The 8,348-nt window shown below is 42.9% G+C and overlaps 1 pseudogene; it reads right to left on the bottom strand.

Annotated features, from left to right (window-relative positions):
- Positions 1 to 1,427: 1,427 nt before the first annotated feature.
- On the bottom strand, positions 1,428 to 6,271 carry LOC139359285 (HEAT repeat-containing protein 6-like; annotated as a pseudogene).
- Positions 6,272 to 8,348: the final 2,077 nt, after the last annotated feature.

Here is an 8,348-nt window from a genome sequence, read left to right as displayed (position 1 = left end):
ATTCTGGTGAGGGTTCAGAAGAGGAGACTTGGACAGAATGTTGATAGATAAATATGTCAGTGGAAACCAGAGGGTAAACAGGATTCCATTCACACCCAGGGCTTTCTGGGGATACGGCTGTCCGAGCAGCAGCCACTCCCAACCGAGTTCTACTCCTGGAAAGCCAGGCAACAGCTGGGGCTGGGCCCTCTGCGATTTGTTTAGTGACCTGATTATGTGGGAGGCTTTGAAGTTTTTGCATGATGTCACGACCGATGTCAGGGCATTGTAGGCCTGGGAGGTCCCTGGGGCTCTCCCAAGAAAGAATCCACAGTCACTAAAACAAATGCAGCCTTAGAATTAGGTGGGGTGAGAGGGAGAGGGGCAGAAGGCAGCATAAACATTAGTGCCCCAAACACTCATTTTATGTGTTCACTTCATTCTCACAATCATCCTGTGAGACAACGGTGGTGACTGACTGTAGGAACCTAGGTAAGTGGCCAGGTGCCAATCCCCAAACCTCCCTCTTTCCCTACCTCAGCCTGTGACATGCTTAGAGCCTCTGCTACCCGATATAGGGCCTTTGGTGACTCAGAAAAAGGCTTCTTCTCTGGGAGGATTCTGTCCCATGGGGTATGGCTTCGTGGGCAGAGCGTGGACTGAATTGCAACCCCACCGGTCATCTCAGTTGGGCCCTTCTTAGCTGTGTGCAAAGCACACACTGCATGTGGCAGTGCTGTTCATGCTGGCAAAAAGAATTATTTCCTCACTTGCAACAGCATCCAGACACTGTTCTGGCCATAGCAAGTCATGTATTTTATTGCAAAGAAAAAGAAAACTTACAGTTTCAAGAATAACATGCCCAGATTTCTATTCTTTCTCCATACCTGTAGGCCCTAGGAAATCAGCCTGCTTTCCTCCTTACCAGAGCTACTGCTACCCACTCCATTTTGGGGTGTCCTTACTCCTCTAGATGGGTGACAGAGTAGAATGCAGCTTCTCTTAACTCGCCCAGCCCTCCCCGGCTTCTCTGTTGCCTCCGAAGACAGGCAAGCAGGCCCTTTCCATTTGGTGTTTGCCACTGCCATTGACAATGGGCCACTGCTAGACCTACAAGACACTCACAATTTGACCCGTCAGAGTTCTTTATCAGTTTCTGGCTCCCTTTTCTTATGTGGCTCTTGATAGCTCTGCTATTGGATGCTTTCTAGTTCTCAAACTTCCTGCCTCTTTGGAGCTTCCCTTTCCCTCCAAGTCATGCAGGTCGACTTCTCTCTCTAGTAGGCTAAGGGCAAGGGCCATACAGGAAGGCAGGTAGGAGCCAACCACCACTGAGGTGCCCTCGTTTCAAGGACTTCTTGGCTCTCCAGAAGGCGGACATCCACCTCAATGAGCTCCAACCCCAAAGGTCACCCTTAGGTGACTTCTCAGTGGAAGAAGCCAGGAGACTACTTCTCCACCTGCTCCCAGCTGACTGCTCGGCCTGGATGCTCTAGGCGATAAAGGGGAGCAGAGCCAGACTTCCCTAACTTGATGCATGAGCTCCTCTCCAGGAACACATCCTTAGGTCTCAAATCTTCTGAGAGAGAGAGAGAGACGCAATAAAGCGAACACTGGCATTCAAAGTGAGCAAGGTTTGGAGGCTCCGATCCACACACCTAAGCAGCTACTGGTCCTGAATGACATATCAAGGGGCATGGCATGCCGCTACTTAGAGACAGATGCCCTCCTTACATTTATTAATGGCATCCACTTCTGTACACAGCTCACAGGGGATTTCCAGTTTATATCCCCTCTCATTCCAGTTTTGTTTCCTTCCTTTTTTCTTGACCATTGAAACAATATATGCTTATTGTAGACAACTGAGAAAATGAAAACAGAAAAAATCCTACTCAACCAGAGGCAATCACTGTTAATAATTGGTCCAGTTTCCTTTCAGTCTTTTTTCTACCCATCAATTGAGGTCATTCTGTAGAAATGATTTAATACTGCTTTCATTTGTTTAACATCAGAAGTATTTTTCCAGATTATTAAATTATTGTAAGTAATTTTAAATGGCAACAAAATATTCCATTATAAATCTCATTGTATAGGTAATGATGTATTTCAATGTTCTCCTAAACTTGTTTTCAGTGTGTCTCCATTTTTTCCTCATACTGTGATAAATGACATGTGACAAACGTCTTTAACAACAATGTAGATTGGTGTGTATTGTCCAGGAGGCTTTCCACCAGGGAGTGAAGGGAAACTTTCTTACCTAATGGAAGGGCAGGATTTGTAAATACATTTCCCATTGCATAACAAGCATTCCATCAGACTTTCATGGCAGCTTCTGTTAGAACAGTAGAAATTAGGGCCTGGATAGACTCCTCAATTATTTCTGCAAATGTGGGTTTTTCTATATGAGAGGGTTGCAGAAAATGAAGCAAATTTCCAAGGGCCCGGACTGCATTGCTCTTTACCTAGAAAAAAATGTAAACGCTTTAGAAATGTGTTTTGCCAAAGAGATGTTTTCAAAAGTCTAATTTCAGCTTAAAAAAACCCAGGAGGTCCTCGACTTCTTAAAGCAAGTCCTTGGAACTCACAAGGTCTGCTCTGGTTAACATCCTGAGCCATCAGAAAGGTGAGGTTCTACAAAACTCCTCTCTCTGATTATTTATTTATTTATTTTATTTAGTGCTAGAGAGGACCTCAGAGAGGTCCATCTTCCTTGTTTTACTGAGATGGAGTATAAGGTCCGGGGACAACAGGACAAGGCTGGTTGGTAGCAACATGATGAGGAGAAGCTAGGTTCCATCATTCCAGTCCAATACTTTTCTACTACACTAGAGTCTCAACCTCTGCAGCCCACCAGAATCATTTGGGGAGGTTTTTCCTTTTGTTTTAAAACCAATTTGCAGGCCCTAACCTCAGAGTTTCTGACTGAATTACTCTGAGGCAGGGCTTCCTGGGTGATTACCAGATTTTCAGAAGTAGTATTAAAGTGAGCACATGGTACGGGTCAGGTACGGTGCTCGGTGCTTTAACATAAGGCATCTTCATATCCGGTGGGGTATAGAACTTCCATGTTACAGATAAGGACCTGACCTTCAGAGAAGTTACATAATATACCAAAGTCACCCAGCTACTAAAGGGCAAGCCAGGGCTTGAATCCATGTATGTCTGACCTAAAGCCCAGACCTGTGCTTTTTAAACTGATTAGTTTAACAGGTAATATTCAAAGCCAAGAGCTACTCATTTTTCTGACTTGTCAATTCTACTTAAAATTTTTTTTGGGGGGGGAAATAAAAAAAAGTTAATTTAAAAGGAACCTGAGGCCGGGCGCGGTGGCTCAAGCCTGTAATCCCAGCACTTTGGGAGGCCGAGACGGGTGGATCACGAGGTCAGGAGATCGAGACCATCCTGGCTAACGCAGTGAAACCCCGTCTCTACTAAAAAATACAAAAAAAAAAAAAACTAGCCGGGCGAGGTGGCGGGCGCCTGTAGTCCCAGCTACTCGGGAGGCTGAGGCAGGAGAATGGCATAAACCCGGGAGGCAGAGCTTGCAGTGAGCTGAGATCCGGCCACTACACTCCAGCCCGGGCGACAGCGCGAGACTCCCTCTCAAAAAATAAATAAATAAATAAATAAATAAATAAAAGGAACCTGAATATGTTATGTAGTATTACAATGGGCACTGATAGTTTTCGGGAGGCAGGAGACAGTAAAGAAACCATACATGTGTGGAATAGGCCGTTTATACGCTGAGCACACCCTCAGTCTCCTTTGAACAGGAGTACATTTGGTGGGATAGTCTGAGGAGCATCAAACCACACTAAACTACCACACTGCAGCTAGAATACATTAAGGATCTGTTTGGGAGATACTGGGTTTTGTCGTGAGTCTACCTTGTCTTTATCCTTGGATGCTTCTATAGCTGATCGCAACATTTTCAAGAGCAGGAGACCAGAGAACTCTTCCTGAAAACTTGGGTCTGGTGTTTCCCTGTTCCACCCAAAGCAGGCAACACATGTTAAAAGGTAAATCACTTAAATATATACATATAGAAACATATTCACTTAGTATAAGCATAAAAGTTTAGGGAAACAGTTGAACAGATCTGCTTAGATTGTATCAAGAAACTTACAGTATATATATTTTGACCCAATAGTTCCCCACCTAGGAATGTCTCCAAAAAAAAATTTCAAAATGCAGATTTCATGCACAAAAATATTCACTGAATATAAAAGACTACAAGCCTAAAGCCTAAAACAGATGTTCAGTAATAGAAAAATGGTTAATTATCACACAGTGATAATTATGTAATCATAAATAAGGATTTCTAACAAGGCAATAATAAAAGAGAATGCTTACACACGTTACATGTCGCTTATATGGTGAAGTGACGAAAAGCAGGACACTTGCACATGAACAACCAGCTACCTCTGGGGAGGGAACTAAGGTGTCAGGGTAGAAGACAGGCTGCACACCGAATGCTGCTTTGTACTGTTTGGCTTTTTTTTAGCCTGTGAATATGCCACTTTAAGAAATTTTTTAAAATGCATTTCAAAAGTACAGTAACCATTACTAAGGTTTTGCTTTTATGTTTTCTATAATGTGGACACATTACTTATATAGGTATACAGTATTTTTAATACATATATGTCTAATATATTCCTAATATATATTAAGAACAGCTTATTTTATTTTCTGAAAGAATATATATATATTATATATATATATATTTATTTATTTATTTATTTATATATAAAGCAGGAAGCGGGATAATAAGCAGGAACTACTGTTGATTATTTCATGGTGGGAATCGAGGACATTCTCTTGGGTCCTCAGTCTCAGAAGTCAGCTGGGGAAAGCAAGGTGAGTCACCTACATGTTGACAATCAGCGTGTCTGTCAGGTTGCCCAGGGACCAGGCTGCTTTGGTTCGAACATTCAGAGACTTGTCTTCAAGTGACATCAATATTGCATTTGCTGTGTCTGCAACAAATATGACATCCTATAAGACAAAACAAAACACTGCCGTTACTTTAGCAGGTCAAGATGCTACCTTTGAAATTCTCAAACTTATTTTCAGATAGAGCTATAAGCCTTCACGCAAATTTCTATTTGGAAATAAAAATTCATCTACTCAATCAATTTACTGTTCTTCTTATATTTTACAATTTGGACACTCAAAAAAATCCCAGGGGAAGCTCCTATGATTTTGGTATGTGCCATGGACACCCGAGAAGCCTATGGATTTTGCCCTTATGAACATCGAATATATAACCTGGCCTGGGACAGTTATCTGTGAACTCTGTGCTTGGTTGATTTCCATCTCAGGAAGTAATGTTCTGAAAAAGAAATGCATTTATTTCCAAAACACATCCCATGTACCACACACCTCTCAGTGAGATAAACGTCACAAGTAAGAGTGAAAGAGGACATTATGTCTTTTTGAATAAAAACTATGTCAGCTTTCTAAATGATGACTACCACCTGGTAATGTCCCATTTCATTTTTATTATATCATTCATTCATTTAAGCATTTATTGGGCGCCTAAGGTCCCAGGGAGTGTGCTAAGCAATTGAAAATTAAAAATTAAAAATAAATACCATATATATATATGGTAATGCCTCAGTTCATTTATATATATGATATATATATGGTAATGTCTGTAGTTACATATATAGAACTATATTTATGTATAACTATATATATATAGAGAGAGAGAGTGTGTATCTGTGTGTGTGTGTGTGTGTGTGTCTGGCTCTGCCACCCAGGCTGGAGTGCAGTGGTGTGATCTCTGCTCACTACAACCTTCACCTCCCAGGCTCAAGTGAGCCTCCCATCTCAGCCTCTCAAGTAGCTGGGACTACAGGCGCATACCACCATGCCTGGCTAATCTTTTTATTTTTTGTAGAGACGGGGTTTCGCCAAGTTGCCCAGGCTGGTCTCAAACCCCTGAGCTCAAGCAATCCACCTGCCTTGGCCTCCCAAAGTGCTGGGATTACAGGCATGAGCCAGCATGCCTGGCCCATGACCATATTTTAGTAGCAATTAAGGAAATCATATTACAAAGCAATTTAGTTTCCTTTACTGTCCAATGCAGGAGCTCTATATCCACAAACTAGGGGTGTCATGGACAATAAAGGAGCACAGAAGAGCTAAACAGGCTCACTCTGACCTGTCTGAGACAGGGAAAAAGCACATAGGCTCCCAGGGCCCATGAGGTTGCAGCTTTCACTAAGCGATTCCTGCTGTCATTCAGTCCGAGCAGCACTGTGAGTGATGCACAGGATCGGCCTGTCATTCTGCAATGAGAAGGTTGACAAGGGAAAAATGAGAATGAAATAACTACGAGCCAAAGGCTTCTATAAAAGATGTGAAATATCTGTGTCTGAGACCATATTCAAGAGTTGAATACCACTGCGACCTTGAGGCTACCCTGGTAAAGAGCAGGTTCAATTCAGATTCCATGATTATCTGAGCACCCACTTTATGCAAGACACACACAGCAGCTCATCACGTTCAACCTTTATTAAAGTTGCCGTCTTTATAGAAGCTCATTTATGGAAATAAGAATGGATGCAAATGTCACTGAGGACTAAAGAAAAAGAGCAGTCTGAAGACCGCTATTCTGAATAGCAGTATTCTGAAAGTTTATGCTCCCTCAAAATTCCTATATTGAAATCTTCACTCCCAGGGTGATGGTATCAGGAGTTGGGGCTTTGGGGAGAAGATCAGGTCATGGGAACAGAGCCCTCATGAAAGAGATGAGTGCCCTTATGACTGAGGCGCCAGAGAGCTGCCTTGCCCCTTCCATCACATGAGGACACGGCTCACATGGTGCCACCTGTGAGCCAGAGAGTGAGCCCTCCTTGAGGCACCAAATCTGTCTGTCAGTGACTTGATCTTAATTCCAGCCTCCACAACTATGAGAAATACATTTCTGTTGTTTAGAAGACACCCAATTTATGGTATTTTATGACAGCAGCTCAAACAGACTAAGACAAATACTATATGTGTTGGACAACGAATCTGTGTTTTCACATACTTTGTTATTTTTCACATGACTGCCACCATGTGATCACATGCCCTTCATCCATCTTTGGAACTGGCACAGTGTGGGGGTAGCAGAAACAACCTGAAATCATAGGAGTTTAATAGAACCAGGGTGGGGCTGGTGGGGGGCGGGGAGGACACGGGTACCAGATTTACCTCCTATGTGTTAGCATCTTTACATGTCATTCGATTTGTCAACAGCCTTGTGACTGAGGAGTTATGGTTTATTATTCCTTTTTACAACTAGGAAATCATGCCTATAACCACATATCCATTAAGTGGCTGGTATGGTTTGGATGTGCGTCCCCTCTAAATCTCATGTTGACATGTGACCTTCCATGTTGGAGGTGGGCCTAGAGGAAGGTTTTTGGGTGATGTGGGCAGATCTCTACTGAATGGCTTGGTGCTATCCCTGTGGTAATAAGTGAGTTCTTACTCTGATATTCAAACGAGAGCTAATTGTTTAAAAGAGCCTGGCATCTCCCTCTTGCCTCCTCTCTCGCCATGTGACATGCCTGCTCCCCTTTCGCCTTCCACCGTGACTGGAAGCTTCTGGAGGCCTCACCAGAAGTAGATGCTGGCGCCATGCTTCTTCTATAGCCTGCAGAACTGTGAGCCAGACAAACCTCTTTGAAAAATAAATTGTCCAGTCTGAGGTATTTCTTTACACAGCAGAAAAGAGACTAATACAGAAAATTGGTACCAAGGAATGGGTTGTTGGTACAAAGATACCTAAAAATGTGGAAGCAACTTTTGGAACTTGGTACTGGGCAGAGGTTGAAAGAGTTTGGAAGGCTCAGAAGATAGGAAGACAAAGGAAAGTTTAGAACTTCTCAGAGACTGATTAAATGGTTGTGACCAAAGTGCTGATAGAAATATGGAGAGTGAAAGCCAGGCTGAGGGGGCCTCAGATAGAAATAAAAAAGTTGGGAGAACTGGAGGAAAGGCCACCTGTGTGACACCTTAGCAAACAACTTGGCGGCATTATGCCCATGTCCTGGGGATCTGCATAAGGTTGAACTTAAAGAGTAATGACTTAGGGTATCTGGTGAAAGAAATTCGAAGCATCATTCAACAGGTGATGTGGCAGCTTCTCACAACCTATAGTCCGATGTAGGAGCAAAGGAATGACTTAGAGTTGGAACTTACCATTAAAAGGTTAACAGCATAAAAATGTGGAAAATTTGCACCCTGGCCCTGTACTGGAGGAGGAATCCAAGCTCCCAGCAACTACCTGCTAGACAGATTAGCATGACTAAAAGGGAGCCAGGTGCTAATAGCCAAGACTATGGGAAAACAGCCTTAAGGGCATTTTAGAAATCTTT

This window comes from Macaca nemestrina, chromosome 17 (assembly GCF_043159975.1).
Source record: "Macaca nemestrina isolate mMacNem1 chromosome 17, mMacNem.hap1, whole genome shotgun sequence".
NCBI classification, from domain to species: domain Eukaryota; kingdom Metazoa; phylum Chordata; class Mammalia; order Primates; family Cercopithecidae; genus Macaca; species Macaca nemestrina.
This window is presented reverse-complemented; position numbering and strand designations above follow the sequence as displayed.